At 37.3% G+C, this 23,592-nt stretch overlaps 1 non-coding gene across 1 annotated transcript; it reads left to right on the plus strand.

Annotated features, from left to right (window-relative positions):
* The first annotated feature begins 19,909 nt into the window (after positions 1-19,909).
* Positions 19,910-20,012, plus strand: LOC114235636 (U6 spliceosomal RNA). Its single transcript, XR_003621760.1, has one exon. It is a non-coding gene; the product is annotated as a U6 spliceosomal RNA (small nuclear RNA).
* Positions 20,013-23,592: the final 3,580 nt, after the last annotated feature.

Here is a 23,592-nt window from a genome sequence, read left to right on the forward strand (position 1 = left end):
GTGTGTTTCCTTAAGGCAAGGATTATGCCATTCATATTTTTTTCCCTGGTACTACCTATGTAGTACCTGAATGACACTGAATTGCTTTCATTTGTTAATCATGCCCCCTTTCATGTGATATTTACTTTATTGTCTTCTTAAGCAGTTATTTAAACATTGTATGTTCCAAAGCCTCTACATGTGTTTCCTCATCTTAAGAATTACAGTGCTCAAAGTTTGAACGCTAATGCTTATAGTTTTCATACTGTATAATCCAAATACATTTACTACACGAAAAAAGAAAAAAGAGATCATAAATATGTTCAAGCCTCTTTCATTCAAAAGCTATCCCTCTTTATCAATGAGTAGCAAGTAATAGAGAACCTAATGGGAGTACAATTCCCTTAAGAATTTAATAATCTTTCAGTCTATTTTCTTCTGGTCAATTCCATGTGCTAGTAACTACATCTAAAAATTTTGTCTTGGAAAATATTTCTCAAATTTAATATGCTTATGAATCACTTGGGAATCTTGTTAAAATGCAGATTCTGGTTAAGTAGAACTGGGTAGAGCTTGAGATTCTGTAATTCTAATAAAATCCCAGATGATGCCAATGTCGCGGTGGTAGCAAAGAATCTAGGGTTACTTTTACATTTAGCCATTCCAAGAATGGATAACTCAGTGGCTCAAGGACATTATCTAGGAACCAGGTTCTTTCCGTCTTTCCACTGTTCAATCTTCAGTTTGTTAGCTTGTAGTCTTAAGCTAGTGCCCTTTATTTTCTGAAGATATTTGCTTTAGATTCAGATGTCACATGCATACAACAGTATTCAGAGGCAAAAAAGGTCTTTTCTTTTTGCATATAGCTTTTTAGGAGAAGGATTCATTTCCAGGAAGTCCCTAACGTAATTCTCTTAAGTCTCATTAATTAAAATTTCATTGCTTGTCCTGGTAAGGAAAACACAATTCCATGACTGGCTTAGAATATTCTAATGTTTTAATATTTTACTTTGAATCTCTGGTGACTGGGTGATGGGCAGTCCTGCTTGTTCTGATGCACAGAGACACCATTTTTCAGTGCAAGAATGGAAGGAAATGGATAGATATTTTACTACAGTCCCACTCAAGGTGCAGAGAGAACATCCTAGTATATTTGTCTAGTTTTCCACTGCACGTGGAAGGAGAGATGACTTGAGAAACAGATCTACACTGGTAGTGTTGGTAGTGGCTAACAAGTTACTTGGCTTGTCAGGGACTTGGAAAGAAAAAGATTTTTAATGGAAAATTGAAAAATTGAAAAAGATTTGGGGGTTGGTTATGTGTGATGGCAATTCTGGAAAGGTACAGAGTGTGGCACTATTTGTATTTCGTGTGATGCTTGGCAGAGGTAATCCATTACTGAAGAGGTTCTCAATAGATAACTAGGTAAGATGACCTACTCAGTAGATAACAGTCATCTTTCTTTAGATACTCAGTGCTTGCTCAGTGTATCCTGTATACAATGACTATAGCATCAGGGATAGAGGCATGGGTTTTCTGCCAAGGCTGATTTGGCTACTGCCAATGCTGTGTGTCTAACTTGTTCTGGTTAGGAATTTGTCTTCAGTGTCTGCAGTGCTTCCACAAGCAGCATCATTCATGAATTTGTAGAATGACTTATCAGCTATCATTTTCGTCCATATATATCTTGTCTGACTAGGGCCATATTTCTTGACAGTGAGCCCACAATGTCAGAACTCACTAGTTTTTACCACATGCCTCATCCAGAAGTAGCTGGCTTGACAAAACATTGAAATGGCCTTCTAAAGCCTCAGCTATAGTGCAAACAAGGAGAAAACACCTTGTGAGATGGGGGTGATATTCCTATAGGATGAGATGTATTTCTTAAATCAGTAGTCAATGCCAGTGTAGGCTCCCTAGATGGAATGTATAGATCTGAGAGTTAAGGCATGGAAATGCAAGTGGCCCCTCTTGCAATTACTCTTAATTAATACACTAGAAGAATTTTTGCTTCCTGCCCCCAAGAGTATGGTTCAATGAGATTGAAGGTCATACTGCCTAAGAGAAGCATACTTCACGAGGAAACATCATCATGTTTCCAATAAATTGGAAGCTCAGACTATTCTCTGGATATTTTGAATTTCTCATGCTGCTGAACCATCAGGTAGAGAAGGTGAAGGTCACAATACTACCCTGGGTGAATTATCACAGTTAACAAGAGGAAATAAGGTTGCTGTTCCAGAACAGAGGAACAGGGACTAATGTTTAGAACTCAGGATAATCACTGGGTTACGTCTTGATACTTACTTCCTTACCTAACAGTCCTTGGAAAATTGTGCTAACCCAAGGAAGGCATGACCACTAATGGCTAAGGATATGTAGGAATCAAGATATGGAATACTCCACCAGATCCAAACCCAGTCTAGCTAAAGGGGCTGGCAGAAGGTAAGGAGAGCACAGAATCATAGCAGAGTTGCTTTGATTATCAGCACAGGCCTCGTGACCTACTACAGAAGTGAAGAGTGTAGCAGCTACTGTTTCTTTCCCCCCTCCATTTTTGCACTGCTACATTATCTGAAGAATATCAGTTATGGCTAACATTTTAGATTTTCAATTAACAATTGGCCAGTTTACAATCTTAAGATGCCTTTGGAATCCTGACTGATTTATCTCCCTTAGAGAATCTCGTCTGCTCCTATGAGTTTATTTTTCACATGCATGCAGGGGACTCTCTGGCTTTAACTCTGCTATGAGCTCCAAACATTGATGTCCCATTGCCTATTGGTTATCTTTAAAGTTTTTCTTCCCCAGCCCCCATAGTTGTTGGCATTCTTACTGAATCAATCAACTAAGCCTGGTAAACATCCTGGACAATTTCCTCCTCTTCTCTTTTTAATGTCCAAGGCAATTATCCCATTGATTCTGTATTCTAAATATTTCTTCTCAAAATATTTCATTCTCAAAATCACAAAGGCCACAGCCTAGTTTAGGCCCTTATTTTATCTTGCTTGGATTATCAAAATTATAACCCAAATAAAATTGAGGCCTTAGCCCCCACATGGAATCATATTTGAAGAAACAAAAGTCAAAAGGAAAACTAGAATCAGAATTCTAATTTATAATCTGTCTCTTAGAAAATACCCAAAGGGAGGAAGTACATTACTAATAGTGATTGTACTTTAAGCCTCCCCACCCCATCTCTGCCTCTTTGCTCCACCCTCCATGTGGACGACAGCTGTTCCTCCCACTGTACCCCTTCACAGAGCTCAGCTCTACTATATCTTTCTCCTGCTTGTGATTTCTCCTTTTTCCAATATAAATCTTTTAAACACTCTCACTTCTTTTATTGAGACAATCCTTTTCCCAGTTATCCTGATTGTCTTTCACTAGGCCTTGGTGCTATGTAAGAAAACATAGACTCTTCCTTAGAAATTAGAGAAAAAGGAGAAATCAGGGAAGTAGAGCAGAGCAACAAAGCGTTAGTTTGTTAAGACTCGTACATTTTCCTCTAGAGAACTGATGAAGAGCCACACACCTATTCCTTCTGTTTGGAAGCTCCTTTGGTCCCCCACCTATCAGCATCCTGTCATTCCCCACACCCATCTTGCCTGCTCCCTTCTGTTAGGTCAGATGGCACTACTTTTGGTATCTACGGAGGAACTGCTTAAATCTACTTTGTTGTGTTCTTCCAAATTCCTGTTAGTACACTGGTCAGCTAATATGCCAGTGTTTTGATTTAAAAGGTCTCTGCCTGGGAGAAGATGATGACTCATTCACTGAGTTATTCTTTTCCTCCGGGTTCAGTTAGCCATGCAGTGTGCCTCTTCCACAGCGAGTATAAATATGGGCCACCTCTATGGGCCTTCTGATGTCTGGGCAGGGCCAGGGTTAGACTTGTGGTCATTGCCATCCTGCTTGTGACCTACCCTGCCACACTTGAAGAAAATAGCTAGGCTTATTTTCCAAACTTGATTTAGTTTAGTTTGGGGGGTTTTCCTGGCAGAGAATGGAAAATCTGATGCAATGAACTGAATGTTTGTGTCCTGTGTTGAAATCTTAAGCCCCAATGGTGGTATTAGGAGGTGGGGCCTTTGGGAGATAATTAGGTCGTGAGAGTGGAGCACTCATGAATGGGTTGAGTGCCCTTATAAAAGGAATTCAGAGAGCTCTCTTACTCTCTTTCTACCATGTGAGGATACAAGGAGCAGTTAGCAATCTGCAGTTTGGAAGAGGGTTCTCAGCAGAACCGACCATGCTGGCTGGCACTCTGATCCTAGACTTCTGGCCTCCAGGACTGTGAGAAATAAATTTCTGTTGCTTATGAGCCCACTCAGTTGATAGTACTTTGTTATAGCAGCTGGAAAGGACTAAGACACCTGACTACTTATACCTCCTACAAACTCTGCTGCTGAGGGGCTTATTTCAGGAGGCTGAAGCATATCTGCAGCTCTTCATGGGTTTCATTTCCATTCTTGAGGGCAGCTGTGGTTGTCTTTTTTTTTCCTCCATAATTCTGATTAATGAACTTTACCAGTAGCGAAAAAACTAGGGATCACTCAGTTTTAAGATGAAAGACAAGGCTGTTCAGTTTTTTACTACAAATCCTCACAGAATGGCCTGCTCCAGACTACTCTAATTCCCTGGTGTGTGGGCCACAATGGTTGTCTTTCAAAACTGATTTATTTTAAAAGGTGAAACATTTTTCTTGTTGGTTGGTGCATAGTTAGGAATTTAACACGGGAGTTACAGACATTCTCTACCCTGACTTTTAATTAGCACAGGACAGTCTGCCATCATAATGGAGATTCTAGAGGACTTGAGTCCGAATAGTCTCCACTGCTGGGTCTCTTGGATGCTTACTTCAGGTGCCAACATTCCTCTGCCTCTGATGCCTACCGTTCCTACAGAATTTCAGCAGTATGTTCTAGTCATTAAGTATATTGTTTTTCCTCTGACCTCTGGCATGGCGATCCTTCTGAATTCCTGATCCCATGTTTATGCTAACAGTTAATCCATGCCAGTCGTTCTGCAGCCTGTCTGGCTCCTACGGTGGATACCAAGTCTCCAGGGGATCCTGGATTTCTGCCCTCCTTCTAAGGGTAACTAATTTCTTCATAAATTTGATGTCGATTAAGGAAAGAATTTTTAGCTTATAATTTGTATATGAAGGAAAGCAGAAAATTTGGGCAGTGGCTGGAATAGGGAGGTAGGACTAAGGGAAATGTCTTAAGATTGGTGAAAATTAAGCCACATGCTGCTGATAGGAGGGTTTAATTGCATCAATGAGAAGTTTAATTACAATAACGAGACGTCCCAGGAATGGAGGGGGAACATTAGAGGAGCAAAGTCCAAGCGAAGATGAGAGGGAATGCCATCCAGGGGACATATAAGTAGAAGGATTTCCTTTAGAATGGAGTAAAACCCCGTGTAATTAGAGAATGTCAGGCAAGGAGCTTATATTCACTGTCACTACTTCTGCCACTCACTCAGCCCTTTTCAGTCATCCCCATCACAGTATTAAATGACTTTTATCAAAGTCACCGATTTTCTTCATCTTGCCAAACTAATGATAATTTTTTTTTGTTCTTATTTTTATTGGCCTCTCGCCAGTATACTATTTGACTTCTCCTTTACTCTTAATACATTTTCTATTCAAGGTGGATTTATCTCAATTTCCTTTCCTTGTTTCTCTTTCTATACCAGCGTCTAAACGTTAGAATTGCCCAGGGTTCTTCACCTTCTTTCTTTTTCTGTAGTCTTGGCTTCATATAACATCACTGTGCAGATGGTGTTCAAATTTATATCTCTCTCCAGTCCTTTCCCTCTGGTTGTGATCGCCTCATATGAATGTCCAAAAGGCATATTGATTTATCATGGCCAACACGAAACTCTTGATTCCCTACTTCATGTCTCCTCCCCCATCAAACACATGCTCCTTCCCTGAGCACCAGCAGCTTGTATTGACTGAATGGCCTCCTGACAATGTGCTCTGTTTCCGCAACCCTTGCCCTCCACTCCAGCCACCGCCAGCACCAAAAGCTTATCCACAGAGCAGCCAGATTTATCTTTCTAAAATGTAAAATAGGTGTCATTTCTCATTTAAACCCTTTAATGATTCTCTTTATAGCCAGAAGGAAATCCAGACTCTTTTCTGTGGCCTCTGAGATAGTACTATCTGGCTGTTGCCTACGTTTTTGACCTTATTTTCTACTGTTTTCTCTTATTCAGTACATTCTGGCCACACAATCTGTCTTGTGTTCCTCAGATATTCAGTAGCCCAGGGTTGTCCTGTCTCAGCCCTGTGTGCTTCTGCTCGTCTGTGTGGGATGTTTTACTGTTCTCTCCTCCTCATTCAGCATTCTGTTCAGAAAGCATGTCTTCAGAGAGGTCTTCTCCAACTACTTCAGCTAGAGGAGACTCCATATTTTTGTTTTGTTTACTTAATAGTACTTGAAATTATTTTTTATTTTTACAAACTGTTATATTTATCAGTCCTATTGAAATGTAGGCTCCTTGAGAATAGAGTCTGTGTGTCTCTAACGTACCTCAGTGTTTGTTGACTGCTGTAAGCTCCTGAGGACATTTTTTTTTACTTCTTTTCATTTTAGTGAACACATATTTCTGGGTCTCAGCCTGAAACACCAATTCCTGAGCCGTACACCGCCCCGCCCCTCAAATCGCAGTTCCAATCTCTGCATTGCTTCTACCATGTTCCTTTGTTTTTTCTGGTAAAATTTCAGGAATAATCAGGGCTACTGTTTGCATTTCTTCATACCATTTAAATATTTATTTTCATCTTTTCTGTTCTCAGTAGTCTTTACATGGATGGAAACTGTTCATCCCCAAATTTCTTCCTTCCCAAATCTCAATTACTAACTTAAACTTCTCAAAATAAAACCTAGCAGTTCTTAACACGTTTGCTTCTCCCCTCCTTCCTGTAGAACTACCTAGTATTTCTACTCATTTCCAAAGTAAACCTTTTTTGTTGTCTTTATCACATCCACTATGGCAGATCTGTCTCCTCATTATTCTCATCAACGTAATCAGAGGCTTAAGAACTAGGTAGGAAGGAGGCTTGGAGGGACCCAGAGGCAGCAGAAAGAAAGGCAGGTGCACTGACATACATTTCTTCTGTGGAACCCTCCTCCTACACTGATGGCACAATTGTCTCCATAAAATGTAAATGACAACTTGCCAGTTTCTAGCTTAGTCAGGTCCAAAGTCTCTAACTGTAGAGTACGAGTACAGTGAAGTTAGGGCCTATCCTATATATAGGTCTCTCTATTTCACTTCTGTGTAACTGACTGACTAGTATAGGTCCTGTCTCATGACAGACACTCAAAAAATATTGAATGAACAAATAAATGACAGCCTTTTACAGGGTTCCTTGACATACTGTTAGCCCAAACATATTTGTTCCTGTTTTCCATTCGATCCTCATATTGCAACGCTGGATCATTTGAAGTTCCAGAATCACGCTGTGCTGTTTCCTGCCCTCATTTTGTTTCTCAAATTGTTCTCTCTGAACCAAATGGCTCTCTAGCCCCAACTTCATCCCATTTTCTGCTTTCATCCAGTTCATTCTTTACAATTTCCACAAGGATAAGATCTATAACTTTCATATCCATTTCTTCTCTCCCATTCATTGTGGATAAGAGTTAATAGGTGCTAAGTAGAATGCTTGTTTAATTAAATGGAACGGAATAATTTTGCCTTCTATTACAAAGATTTTTTACATACGGTATTTTATGAGCTGTCCCAATTGTCTTTCTACTTTGGTAATGTAAGTATTTCTATTCTCATTTTGCAGATAAGTTTGTTGAGGCTCAGAGAATTTTATGTGGTTTTCTGGATGCAACATTTGTGACAGAGGTAGTACTAAAATTCATGTCTTCTGATGTATACTTCCTAGTTCATGTAGACACCATTGTTTAGATTTTCATGGTTCTGTGGGATCCAGCTTGATTCAGCAGCCTTCTAGAGTCCTAGTGGCAGAACATGCCAATTTTGTTTTTGTTTTTGTTTTTGTTTTGTTTTGTTATTTTGTCTTTTTCCAAACTGGGAACTGGCAGAAGGTCCATTTCTATAGAGAGTCTGAGGAAATATTTTCTCCCTTTGAGCTTCAGAAGTTCCTCTAGAGACATGGGGTAGAATGAGGGTTGTTTTTTTATAAGACTTTTTTTAAATAATAAAAATACAGTATTACATTTGCAATTTTATCCCACTTCACAGTATTAAGCACAATTTCTAAAAAACTTAAAACATGCCATTTTTATTAATGGTCCATTTAAAACCACCAAACATTTTGATGTCAATTACTAAAACAAGGTTTAACGCTGTCAAAAAGCATTAGTGCTAAAAACAGTCATCCTCTCTGTATTTTCATCTGCAAAGCATTACAGTTTATAAAACAATTTTAACTCTGGATACGTAAGGCCCTATATGAAGGTTTCCATATGTTAAGAATTTTATTTGTGTGTTTGATTTTAAATTGCTTTGAAAAACAGACAGTTGAGTTTTATAGAAAGGAATCTTTCTTTTAGGAAATAAATGTCTCAAAAGTGCAGGGCACCAACAGTAAAAACATTCTGACCGCAAATCAGAAACACATTGGGAAGTGTTTGTTGAGTACACCTTCTGAAACTAGTATTTTGTTTCTATTTGCTGGAAAATTGAAAAATCTGTTGTATCTTGGCATGGCTTAGCCAAGCCCCTGGCCCAGTCCCAGATTCCTTGTGCCGTATATGGCATTATTGTACACACAGCTAGACTGCCTTGACCACTGTTTTCATCACATATATTTTAACTGTAAAGTGTACCTGCTAACAGTACCATTATTCAGCTGTAGTTGTTCCCCACATCATATTAGCTTGCATATTCTTTTTTTTTTTCCTTAAAAATTGTGTCTAATACAAAAAAAAGTGAAAGAGAAGATGACAGTCTTTCAGCTGCTGAGTGGCATCTGGCCAGAAGCCACCAGGCTGACAACTGGAGTTCAGAGTGTGTTTTTGCAAGGCTAATTTAAGGTGAACTTAGATGGATTCAAGATTTATAAGCCCTAAAATGTCCTGACTGGAGCAAAGTTCAAGTAAAGTAATTCGCTGCTTGCCACGCAGATGGGGCTGAGCCCACACTGCCCTGTGATTTACTCTATAGTCTAGGAGAATTTTTTTAAAAAACAGGCAGAAGGGCTGTTTCTGTGTTTCACTTCAGAGGTCTTCTAATAACTGAGAGGATTATACTCTTTTGACCAGCTAAGAAGGTTACGTGGTTTTGAGCTAGTGCTTTTATAGCTATCAATAATTCTAACTTTAAGGATTGCCTCTCATGTACATCTCCTTTAACACATTAATGACTGTGAGAAACTCACACTCCTAATGATTTCATACAAAATTCAGAATAAAGAGCAGACATTTTTAAGGGATTGTAAATACCCCTGGTGCTACACAGAGTGGAGGGACTGGAGCTCAGAAACAATCTAGAAAATCATTTAATTAAATATATTTAGCCTGTCTGAAATAATTTTTAACTGCCCTAAATATAAGAATTGTTAATTTGGAATAATTGTCACCCAAAATAAGAAGCAGTCTTCGATGTTAGTTTGCTGTACGCTAGCCTATTGTAGGCCAGTATTATCATGTCAGAAGGAAGTTCAAATGTTCGCTAGTGGCAAGAAAGAAAGAAAAGAAACCTTTCCCCATATGAAACACTAAGGATTGTTTAATTGAAATGAAAAGGGACAAACAGGAAATTGCTGTTATTTTTAACACGGGAAAAAGCATTAATCATATTGTGAAGAAATGCCCTTCATCAAAGGAGTCTCATTTTCTTTCTTAATCCTGCTTATCATTATCAGTACAGAGAGTTAAAATATTCTACAGTGCAGTCACTCTATCTAATAGATACTTAAAAGGTAAACAATCAGAAGGTTAAAGTGCAGCATAGATTGGTTAAAAATAAATGAAATTGTCACATAAAAAACACTTGTATTATTATTTCATGAATTTCCTTTTTAAAGGGGTTCAGAAAGAGACACCTACGAATGGTACAGGGAATTGCAAATTACCTTGTTTAAGTATAATAGAATGACATTTCCAAAGTAATAAGTTACATCTGGTAAACAATAGTTGATGTTTACAATGGCTCTGAGGAAAGGAGCTTTTGGGATTTTAAGTAACATTGCTTTTTATAACTATAAGTAACAAGATAATTAAATAGTTGTTGCTTATTTCACTTTTAAATATTATTCATAAGCTTCACTAGGATATTTTTTCCTGGCAGTAGCAGAGATAAATATGGATTTTTGCACTACAGATGAAAAAATAATTGTGCAGAACCTTGTCAACTGCCAGACGCCAAGACAGGGTTACTCATTCCCTCAGCACACTTAACTTAAACAGTCTTGATTTTTCCCCCTAAACACACCTTTTATTTTCTACAAATGTGCATGGGTTGTGGGCTAAAGCCTGGCAAGTTCTTTGTCTGCTTCTTTTATTTTAAGGTCTATTTTTCCACCTGCATTGGAATGGGGGCAGCAAGACATAAAACAGTCTAGCCAGGCTGTGGGTACAAACCCGCCGTGGGAGAGAAGTCTGATCTATGTTTTCTTCTGTAAAATGAAAGAGGCTCTCATGACAGAGAATCATATCTTTTACCATGGAACTTATTTCCTAACAAATGCAGCACCTACTTTGAAAACAATTTGTGCTGATCTCAGGAGCTGAGAGTACCCAGATGCTCTATTAAGTTACCTACTGGTTTCATCCTTATGTAAATTTGTTTGTTATGTTTAGACTCATTTGATTAATTTTCAAAATCTCTAGCTTAACTCACAGCAGAAGTCTTCCATTGACTTAGCCTTTTGCTCTGAGGGTTCCTAATCCCAGGAGCTAGAGTGGACTGGGGGTCTCAAAAGAGGATGCTTAACTGGTAGATAGAACCCATTGAGTGATAATGGGGAACTGCAGTCCTTAGGAGTTGCCCGCACAGGAGAGGATTAATGTGGGCTTTCCTCTAATATTCCTATGTATTCTAAAGGATCCTTTTTTTTTTTTTTTTTTTTAAGCTAAGAAGCATTGCTTTGCTGCTGGAAAATGCCAGGTGTTTCATTAACTAATACCTGACCAGTTTAAAGTGGGCATTCTTTTCTAGCAAGAAGTACACATAGTGAGGCTGATTCTAAAGATCTTAACCTTTTCTCTCTTTCCAATCAGTTAGGGATTAGAGTCTGAGCATCTTCAAGGCCACGCCTTTAGTGTCACCTCTGGCCCATGAGAAATATATTTTAAGATTGGATCCTCCATTGATGGAATAATCTTAAATGTTGATTATCTTAAAATCTTAAATTTTGATTTAAATCAAATTGGAAAGAAGTAAATCTCCATTTGTGGTTTCTACTGAATTAATGATGTTCCATTTCTCTGACACATCTTGTTCTTTTATTATGGACTGCCATTTTTTTCTGTATTCTTTAAAAATGTGTAGACATTGAATTTTAAAATGTGTATATTTATCATTGATTTTCAAGATATTTAGTTAATAATATGGAAACATTTAAATATATCTTCCCCTGAAGATATAGCGACCCTCCTGTGTTTGGGGTAATTTCATGTTGAAATTTCTCCTCTATATACTTTCTTCACTCTCCGCAACAATTGCAGAACAATTGGTTTTCCAATTTTGGCTACAATGGCAGTTATTATAAAAACAATCATGGAAGAAAAATTTCTTGCTTTTCTGCCCAGACATATTTCCTCCTATCTTCAAAGAGAGTCCTGAATCTTAACTATCAACTTACGCTTTCTCTAAGAATATGCTTAGATGGACATGGTGATCCAAAAGATTTCATTGTTTTTGTCAACTCAATATAAGATGCAAGGCTATGAAGTCATTTATTCATTCAGCTCTGCATAGCTGAATGTGACATAGGCTGGTTCTTATACACTTTTGCACACAGACATACCCTGAACCTAGCAAAGCAAGTAGCAGTGTCTTCAGCCAGGTTTCTTACACTAGAAAAACCAGAACAAAACCAAGGCTAGCGAAACAAAAGTAAACTTGTCTTGTTAGGTGCTCTTGCTAATTTTATTTTTTTCTTTTCTGAAGCTGGGTCAGGGAGGGCAAAGATTCTGAATTTGTTGCTTTTAGTTCTTTAGAACATGAACTTTGCTTTCACTAATTTACAGTTTCCAGCAGGTTTGTTTATATTCTGTAGAACCAGAGGGAGTTCTAGAGCCCAGTCAGAACTATTTCATACTCCAGTTTACCTTCTTCGTAGATACTTTCTTGGAGTATCATTTGAAGATGTGGGAACTGCTTGATAATTAGACTGGTAACTCTGGCTCAGTTTTAGATATGACTGTAAGAGGGACATATAAAGTCTGAGACTATTCCTTATTATTATGCATTAGTCTGTTGAAAACAACGAAAAGTATGTTTAAAAAAAAGTCTTGTTATCTTATGAAGGGTCTCTGAATTTCTCTTGCTACAACTTAGCACTGGTTTTTTTTTCCTGTTAAAGAAATGACAGGAGGGACATTTATAAGGAGCTCTCAGAAAGTTCACTCTCCTCATCTGAAATTAGTCCATGTTTTAGGTGATGCTTGCATTCATCTAAAATCTTTGTACAGGTTATCAAATCTTGTATGGAATTCTTCCACTTGCAGCTATCATCTGACCTTGTTTGCATTTTTCTGGCCCTAAGTAAGTCTGAGAACACACTGGAAGTCAAGTGCTGCTCAGATTGGTATACTGTTGCATAGTTACCCATCTCTAAAAACAATCCGTACAAATTTAAAACAGAAATGAAGCCTCTTGCTGCCATGAAGCTAAAAGTCTATTCAGAATCCCTAGGTGGCATGGAAAGCATTTAGACTCATTTCATTCACATGTCAGGTAAAGACTTTCATTTAGCAGTGAGATGAATGCTGAATAATAGATCTTTTGAATAATGTAATTAAGAATTCATTAAGGAGGACTCAAAAAAAAACCTGACAGAAAGCAGTGTGTGTGTACTCCCTACACTGAACTCCCAAAATGTATCACAGGGTTGATGACTGAAAAAAAAAAAAAAAATCAGCTGAGAACCAATTAGAAAAATACTGACATTTCATTTACAAAATACTGACATTAAAATTCAGTGAGGAACAAATATATGTTTGAATTTATTAGAAATTATGTTAAATCAGGATTAAAGATCATTTTTATTATTTTAGAATGTGCTCATAACAAAGGACTTAACCAACACTTTGTTTTCCTGAAAAGATGTGTTATTGTTCACCATGTGAACCTTACAATATTGAAGAAATTCACTTTGTTCTTGGATAGCTGATCAAATGAGAAATGGCAGACTTCCTTTTTTATTCTTTGCTTTATGTGAATCGAAATGACGAAAGTTTTAAAACAGACCCAAATGTGGCAACAGCAGGTCAGAGATTTGCCTGTAACAAAAGAACTAATATTGCTGTTTGTATTGCTGTTATCTGCACAAGAGGAAGGAGGTGAAGAATTTCACTGTTTCTCATTGATCAGCACCTACTAGTATTCATAATCCCTGTGTCCTCACAGCACCTTTTGTATCATGCTGCTTGCACACAACAGAGAGGAACTTACCTGCTGGAGGAGAGGCAGATGTTTGTGGATATTAGAGTTCAGTGACTGAGGACATAGGAGAATCTTCTACAGAGGCAATGACAGAATTTTTACCATTTTTCTTGAGCAATGTGAACATTTTATTGAAACCTCAGAAATATGTTCTCATAGCATATGCAATCATCTATTTTTGTCCTGGGAAAAGGACCATATTCAGTAAATTGCTCTTGTGTTCTTTGCCTTGGCATGTTACAAGCCCTGTCTATCTGTGGCATACAACTTATTATTTTTTCATCAGTTTTTTCCTCCCAACTATATGAAGGGAAAAGGTCAAGAAATTGATGGAATAGAATGCATTTATTTGCTTTTGTTGTCAAACAAATTGAGTTATATTGGATTAATTAGAGATCAAATTGCATTAATACATAACCTAAAATTTATTTTTTAACTTGTTGAGACTAGATTGAAAACATATAATGAATCAACTTGAAAGGGTTGCTTCTGAGTCTTACGCAACTATGTAGAACTGACTTGTACACTGAGCTTGATTTCCCATTCTCTTCAGATTTCTGACCCAGGGGAGCTAGACTCTTTAATGCATAGTTATATGAAGGTAATGACCCGCCCTGAAAATTTAAAAATGAAAAAAGCCACACCTCTCCAGATGGAATTATTCATCCACATGGTACATTGGAAGCTTTTAGTGCTGACTGCATTCTTTAGCTTTCATTTTTATTTTGAAGATCATTTCTTCCTTTAAAGATTTCTTCTATTTAATTGGAAACAGTAAGACCTAATGGAATGAACAAAGGATAAAGACTTGCAAACGTTAAGGTCTAATCCTTACTCTGTCAGTGACTGCTGCTTTGTGTTTCAGCTACATTACATTGCCCCTCTGTCTCCATTTTGTTTTATGTAAGATGTAGAATTTCTACTTTCAGACTGGGAGTATGTTAGCGAGCACAGGAAAGGAGGATGAAAAATGTTGCCTTCTTTGACAATAGTGTTATTTATAAGAGAAATAGACGTTTATATCCTTGAACTGTGTATGTATTAGAGAGACCCAAGACTTCATTAAACACACTTGTTAGCATCCATTAACCAGTACAACTTAATACATTCTGAACTCAGGACATAACTGATAAAGAAATTCAGTGTAGGAAGTGACCAGAGTTGAGCTGGGTTGATGCAATAAATTTTCCAGGAGGAAAGGTATATTTTAGCTAGGTTTTTAAAAAATTAATCCCCGTGTTTTGAAGCTAAAAAGACCTTTGGATTTCCTTTTTTTTTTTTTTTTTTTTTTTTTGTATTTTTTTTTTTATAGCTACTTTTTTTTTTTTATTTTTATTTATTTATTTTTTTTGGCTGTGCTGGGTCTTCGGTTCGTGCGAGGGCTTTCTCTAGTTGCGGCAAGTGGGGGCCACTCTTCATCGCGGTGCGGGGACCGCTCTTCATCGCGGTGCGCGGGCCTTTCACTATCGCGGCCCCTCCCGTTGCGGGGCACAGGCTCCAGACGCGCAGGCTCAGTAGTTGTGGCTCACGGGCCCAGCCGCTCCGTGGCATGTGGGATCTTCCCAGGCCAGGGCTCGAACCCGTGTCCCCTGCATTAGCAGGCAGATTCTCAACCACTGCGCCACCAGGGAAGCCCCTGGATTTCCTTTTAAAGAGTGGTCTCCGTGGAAGGTACACCCTAATATGACCCCCAGTGATCCATACCCGTGTATAATGCTCTCCCCTTGAGTGCAGGTGGAACCTGTAACTTGCTCCTAAACAATAGAATGTGGCAACGATGATGGAGTGTCACTCTTGTGACTATGTTTTGTTAAATAAGACTTTGCCTTTGTAGACTAGAGCTGGAGAGATTCTCCTTTTGGCTGTGAAGAAGCAAACAGCCATACTGTGAACTGTCTGTGCAGAGAGCTACATGGCAGGAAGGCTTCTGGGACCTGAGAGCCTCCCTCAGTCATAATACTGCAAGGACATATATTCTCCGAAAGCCTTGAATGAGCTTGAAAGCAGAATACTTCTCTAGTTGAGGTTCCAGATGAGGAAACAGCTAAACCATGCCAGTACTCATGACCCATGGAAACTGTGTGATAATAAATGTGTGTGTTTCAAGCTGTTAAGTTTGTGGTAATCTGTTACTTAGAAAAAGAAAATTAACACAGTTGAATCTGTTCTGATCCCAGAATGCTATCAGTAAAATATTGTAATTTTACCTTGCACTCCAACATATGTACATTCATTTATAAATTGTATATACTACTGCTACTATAAAATCATATATTGTCACTGAAGCTTAATTTCTTTCTTATTTTATTATACAGAAGTAAAAATACATAGCAGTTCTAACATTTTCTTCTTGTATACTCTATAGATTATCTATACCACATGTAGGGGTTCTGCACATGCATTAGAGACCCATCGCTTTAATCTGGGGTTTCCAAGGTTGTAGATTGGTACTAGTGCAAAAATAAATTTAGTTTTACTTCAAAAAATTCCTTGCATAGGGCTTAATTTACAAAGCACACAAACAGATCATACAAATGAATAACAAAAATACAAACAAAAATAAACTCAAAATGGTTTAAAGACCTAAATATAAGACATGACACCATAAGACTCCTAGAAGAAAACATAGGCAAAACATTTTCAGACATAAATTGTAGCAGTATTTTTTTAGATCAGTCTCCCAAGACAAAAGAAATAAAAGCAAAAACAAGCAAATGGGACCTAATCAAACTTAAAAACTTTTGCACATCAAAGGAAACCATCAACAAAACGAAAAGACAGCCTACAGAATGGGAGAAAATATTTGCAAACGATGAGACTGACAAGGGGTTAATTTCCAAAACATACAAACAGCTCATATAGCTCAATATCAAAAATCAAACAACCCAATCAAAAAATGGGCAGAAGATCTAAAAAGATGTGTCTCCAAAGAAGACATGCAGATGGTCAAGAGGCACATGAAAAGATGCTCAACGTCACTACTTTTTAGAGAAATGCAGATCAAAACTGCAGTGAGGCACCACCTCACACCAGTCAGAATGGCCATCGTTAAAAAATCTACAAATAACAAATGCTGGAGAGAGGATGTGGAGAAAAGGGAACCCTCTTACGCTGTTAGTGGGAATGTAAATTGGTGCAGCCACTATGGAACACAGCATGGAGTTTCCTTAAAAAACTAAAAATGGAGTTGCTATATGACCCAGCAGTCCCACTCCTGGGCATACATCTGGAAAAGATGAAAACTCTAATTTGAAAAGATACATGCACCCCAGTATTCATAGCAGCACTATTTACAATAGCCAAGACAAGGAAGCAACCTAAGTGTCTATCCACAGATGAATGTATAAAGATGTGGTGTGTATATATATATATATATATATATATGTATATATATATATATATATATATATATATATAATGAAATATTATTCAGCCATAAAAAAGAATGAAATATTGCCAGTTGCAGCAACATGGATGGACTTAGAGAATATTATACTGAGTGAAGTAAGTCAGAAAGAGAAAGACAAATATTGATACTGTATGATATCACTTATATGTGGAATCTAAAATGTGATACAAATGAACTTATTTGCAAAGCAGAAACAGACTCATAGACATAGGAAACAAATTTATGGTTACCAAAAGGGAAATTAGGAGTTTGGAGTTAGCAGATACAAACTACTATATATAAAATAAACAAGACCCTACTGTATAGCACAGGGAACTATATTCAGTAGTCTGTAATAAACCATAATGGAACAGAATATGGAAAAGAGAATATGTGTGTGTGTGTGTATATATATATTTTTTAATATATATATTTATATATATATATATAATCACTTTGCTCTGTACTGGAAACTAACACAACATTGTAAATCAACTATACTTCAATAAAAAAATTTGAAAAATTCCTTGCGTATTAAAACTTACATATTGTTAATATTTGTGCTAAGTACCAGATGTCCATCTGCTGCTGACCTTGACCAGACCCAACTAAATGCTCTATAGTGTGGATGAGGAAAGAAGGGGGCACTGAGGAAGGGGGCAGAACTGAAGACAACATCACCCTGGCTCTGGGTGTATAATTTTGTTTAACCTTCAAGTCAGCCCTAGGGAATCTGAAGTTTGTTTGTTCAAATGATAGCAACCTATGCTTGGTAGATTCTATCTATGTGAGGGATACATAGGATTTTCTTTTTATCTATCTATCTATCTATCTATCTATCTATCTATCTACCTACCTATCTATCTATCTATCTATCTATCTATCTATCTGTCTATCTATCTATCTTGGTGTATTGTATACATTTTATTCCCTCATACTCTGCCCTCTTTTTTTATTCAGAATTTTGAAAAGGAAGTCAAGTTGGCCACAGAGTCAGGAAGGGAGGGACACTATATATGTTTTGGAAAATGACTGGTAGAGGCCTCCCTTTACTAAAATTTGGGGGACAGTCACATCAATTATTCTCTACTATGCCAAATACCAAGACTTGACAGATTTCATCTATTACCAACCTTTGAGGGGATTGAAGTTGAGAAAGCCCTGGAAATAAAAAGATGTTTGTCATTCATTCAGTAATTACCGTGTATCAAATGCTATGATGGAAAATTGACCTAAATTATGTCTTTCAATCCTTAAAATAGCTGTCTCAGGATGAGTAGAACAAGCAGAGTGGTTAAGAGCACTGATCACGAATCAAGGTGCTGGGTTCATATGCACACTCTGTCACTTGGTGTGACCTTAGTTCAGGCTCTTAAATCATTCATTCATTCATTTAACAAATCCATGTTGCCACATTCTATGAGCCACTCATTCTTCTAGGCACTGGGAATTCAGTAGTGAACAAAGTAGGCTAAATCCCTCATGGAACTTAGGTTCCTGTGGGGGACCCAGATGATGATAAAATAGATAGTAAATGAACAAATATGTAAAATGGTAGGTGGTGGCACGTGCTCTTGAGAAAAGTAAATCAGAATAATTTGGATGGAGGAAAACAGGAAGAGGGTGCTGCTTCTGCAGAATGGTCAGGAAGAACCTTTTGGGAAGGAAGATGTCCTTTGAGCAGGGATTGAAAAGAAAAGGAAGAAGCATGTGTATATCTGGGGGGAGACGTTTCAGAGAGAGTGAAGAAAAAGTACCAAGGGCTTATGGGGTGAGCTTGCTTGGCATGTTCCAAGGAGAGAAAGGAAGGCAGTGTGGCTAGAAAAGGATGAGCCAGGCAGGGACTGGTAAAAGATAAGCCCAGAGAAACCAGGGTGGAAACAGGGAGACCAGTTAGGAGGCTATGCAATAATTCTATTGAAAGGATGGTAGCTTTGACTATATTGTGATAAGAGGTGGCAGGATTCTGGGTGTATTTTGAAGGTGCAGCTATTTGGATTTGCTGATGGATTGGAGTGGCATGTTAGAAAAAGTGAGGAATGACTAAGGTTTCGGCAAGTGGAAGACTAGAGTTGCCATTTACTGAGTTGGAGGAAACTGGAACTGGGGCACAGATGAAGAATGCATAAATAATTCTGTTTTGACCATGAAAAACTTTGACCATGAAAAATTTGAAAAAATTTTCAAATTCAAAGGGAGGTACTGAGTGAGCAGTTGAATACACAGAGTTCAGAGTAGTGGTTGGGCTGTTGTCAGTGTTTGGTAGCATTTAAAGATATAGTATTAGGATGATGGTCATCAGGGGGATGCTGAGTCTCCCCTATCTTCTCCCCAGTCTCACTTACATGCTAGTATCTTGACTGTTTTGAGTCTGTATTAGTATTTTCAATTTTAATTAAAGTTCAGGAGATTTGTTAATAGAAAAAAATCTGTTTAAGCATTATCCCCAGAAATATAGCAATAATATATCACTCATTCTTCATCCTACATCTGTCAGGAGGGTTGATTTAACTTATAGACCAAGAGAATAAATATTAGCAATAAAATAGATGTATTCATGTATAATAATTTTTGGCATATTCCTGATCTTCAGTCCTACCCTCTTATATGATGAATTATTTCCTTTACTTATATTTTCAATATTCCCTTTGCTTATTTTCTTCTTACTTTTGCCTGTGCTTCTTTATTTACATTGTATAATACTTCACTTTGCATCTTCTCTTCAACTTTCTTTAGAGTGCTAACCAGTCCCCACTTAAGCTCTCAAATGTTCTCATGGTCTTAACACTTCTTTCTCTGTCTTCTGTTCAGTGTTGACCCTCAGCAACTGGTGACATTTAACTTGGAGAAGGGCAGGACAAAATTGTGACTTAAATGCTCTCAATTCACTCCACAAGCCTTTGTGGAATAAGGCTCTTAGTATAATGTAAGTTTAAGATAGCGCTTGCTTCAGCGGCACATATACTGAAATTGGAACCATAGAGAGATTAGCATGGCCCCTGAGCAAGGTGACACACAAATCTGTGAAGTGTTCCATTTTTTAAAATAATAATAAGTTAGGATAGAGATCATTAACTCACTATCTTTTTGAAGACTCAAGTCTAGTTGATAAATACAATGTTCCCAGATTTAAAAAAATCAGAGGAAAACTACAGAACAATATAGAAATAATGGTAAAATTTTAGGGTACAAGCTGTACATACAAATGTTGAGGTGCAGTTGAGTAGCTGAGTACTGCAGTGGGATATTGTTTATCTCACAAAGGTTTACATTATCTTAATACATTTCCCATTACCTTAAATTATGGGAAGCCATTGTCAACTGAAAAAAAAAATGCACAGCCTGAAAGTTGAGAATAATGTTTTATTCAGGGACCTTATTAAGGACTATAGCCTGGAATGGCAGCCTCTCAGATAGCTCTGAGGGACTGTTCCAAAATGGTAAGGGAGGAACCAAGATATGTAGGAGTTTGTGCTGAAAAAAAAAAAAAGACCCCCCAAAAAACAAAACCCCCAAAAAACAAAAAAACCCAAAAAACACAAAATGTAGTCAAACATCAAAAGATTACTGCTAATCACACAAAACATCTCAAGTTAATGATTTTAGTGCTTTTCTATGTATGGGAAGATACAAGTCTGGGCTTATTGAAATCATTCTTTTGATGTGCATCTTTACTACCTAGGGCCAGTATCCTGTTTTTCTCCATCCTGATTCCCCTCAGGGTGCACTGCTGGGGGTGGCTGCAGTGGCTGAGGGCTTGATGGCAGCAGCGTTCTTTGTTTACTGAAGTGGCAGGGGACTTATTTTGTCTACAGCATAAAGTTGTGTTATGAAAAACATTAAACAACAGGTGAGGCAGGGTTGCTAACCATTCAAACTTAAATTGGGTGTCATTTGTGAAATACAAGTTAAACCATCATGAGATACCACAATGCACCTATTAGATTGCCTGTTTTTAAAAAGTGCTGTTGAAGATGTGACACAACTGAAATTCTTATACATTACTGGTGCAAATGCAAAATTGTACAGCTACTATAGAAAGCAGTTTGGCAGAGTTTGTAGTGGCTTTATTCATAATAGCCCCAAAGTGTAAAAATCAAAATGTCCTTCAACAAGACAAACTGATGCATTCATACAGTGAAATACCATAAAATAAAAAGAGAACAACTACTGGTACATGCAGTGAATGGATGAATCTCAATGCATTAGAGTTCAGAGTAGTGAAAGAAGCCAAATTCGGAAGACTACTTCGTATTATGTAATCGTTCTGTTTTGACATTCTTTGAAGGTAGAACTATAGGCACCATATCAGAATTGCCAGGGGCTTTAGGCGTTGTGAGAGATGGACCACAAATAAGCATGAGGAAATTTCGGGGTGATGACACAGTTTGTATTTTGATTTTGGTGGTTATATGACTATATGTGTTTGTCAAAAGTCATAGAACTATACACTAAAAAAAGACAAATCCTACTGTATGTTAAATTATACCTCAATAAGCTTGGTTTTAAAAAATAGAAGAAGAAAAGATAAGAAAGTCTATTTTCTGAAAATGATAATCCAGTGTTTTGGAGTTGAGTTTGAGTTTGAATAGTCTATCAGGTGAGAATAATACCTCATATATACTATAATTGTTTAATTGTTTTATTTTTATCATAAAAAAGTTCTTTCATTGACCAAGTATGTAGTTTTAGGAGGAATTCACCTACAGTAGGGAGGGAAGACAAGGACACCTACCTACATATACAATATTCCTGAAAATAAAAGGACATAAGATTGAGCAGTGCTAAAAGCTGTAACACATACTGGGTAGCTCCCTCATGTAAAGTGTTTCTTGATTGTTTTACAACAATCCTTTAAGATGGATGCCATTATTATCATCTCTAGTTTACTGATGTGAGAATAGCTTCAGAGAATTTAAGTATTTTGTCTAGAACATGGATCAGCCAGGATTCAAACACAGATTTTTTTTGATTCCACAGTTTATGTTCTTTCTCTGATACCATCCTGTCTTCTGGATCATTCCCACAAATGTTTTCACAAAGATAGAATAGACTAAGTCTGAATTATTTTATGTTTTAGCTAGAGTTATTAAATACTGAGTTCCCTTTCTCAGAAATTGAGGCTGCTCCGTAAATTATTGAGCACTTCTCCAGCCACTGAAGGCATGCACAATTTGGTTCTGGATCAATCCCCCACTGCTTACCCTTACACCTATGCTCAGAATGATAATTTTGGGGGTGGGGGTCTTTGTCAGTCCTTCCAGATCTCTTCCAAGGTGTTCATATGTAGAAAGCAGAGAAAAATCAAGTTATTATGCAATCCAGGGTAACTATATAATTATTTAGATATACCTCTTACATACTGAGTCCTTTGAAGACCGTATGCCCTGTAAGTAACTATAAATTCTTTAAAGATAAGAGCTATCATTATAGTTTCTGAGATATATCATAACATCAATTCCAAAACCCTTCACCTAGGTGATGTTCAGTAAACATATTTTGAAGGAATAAAGGAATGAATGAAAATGGCAATAAAGAATAGAGTAAGAATCTTTGGAGTTGGATAGAGACTTGTATCCAAGTTCTAGCTATTCCATTTACTATTTGGTTGACTTTGGGTTAATTGTTTAACCTTACCGAGACTCACTTTTCTCTGCCATAAAATGAAGATAATAATAGCACCTATCAGTTATTAGTTGTGAGAATTAAATGAGAAAAAGTATGGAATGTGCTTAGCACAGTTGCAAACATAGTAAGTGTTCAAGGTACAATGTTTATTAATGATATTTGTAAAATTCTCTTATTCCATATTGCTTCATTGATAATATGAATTATAAATTAATAATATTTAGGTACTTCCCCAAATTTCATTTATTCTTTTACTTTTCATAATTCCTGCCACTCATGCATAATTTAGAGAGTGAGACTCTATGAGTAGAATGATTTAGTCCAGGTTTTAGTTGTTTTCCTTGAATCCAAGGGGAGGTGGTTGTGAGGGGAAGGATGAGTTGGGGTGGCAGCTCTGGGCTTTTCATGCATCTCCATGTCCACATCTACTGTCATCATTTTTATGGAGTGGGAGTCATTCAAAAAAAGGTTATTTTCATATAAAATCATATTGGAACCCTATAAAATAAGTAACAAGAAACTTATTCTCATTTATTCATATGGTTAATGATTGGCGGCTCCAGGTATGGCTCGAGCATAAGCTGAATCAACTTCTGGATTTACGACTGTTAAATTAATGTTGGAGGAGTGGGTCTATAAGGAACCAATTTTCAAGAGAGCCTGAAGAGCCTCTCAGTACAGAACTTGTTCTGAAGGAAGGGAAAACTAGCTAGTGAGCTTTAGCTAGACACAAGGCCTTTGTGTCTAAAAGGAGAGGCTTTCTCTGAATAAGCATGGTAAACATCCTTTGGATTTGCCTTTAAGTTTAATCAGTAAGTCTGAGTCCTGAGGAAACTGGGATGGAGGTAGAGTGGATGAAATTAACAATGGAAAGAATTATTTCATGCAGAGTGAAAACACCACCAAACTTCATTGCATTGATGACTTGAGACCATTCAATTTTATTTTGTGTCCTCAAAATTTTTAGGAAATCAGCAGTTACCCGGTAGCCTTTA

This window comes from Balaenoptera acutorostrata, unplaced genomic scaffold, assembly GCF_949987535.1.
Source record: "Balaenoptera acutorostrata unplaced genomic scaffold, mBalAcu1.1 scaffold_1034, whole genome shotgun sequence".
Classification (NCBI taxonomy): domain Eukaryota; kingdom Metazoa; phylum Chordata; class Mammalia; order Artiodactyla; family Balaenopteridae; genus Balaenoptera; species Balaenoptera acutorostrata.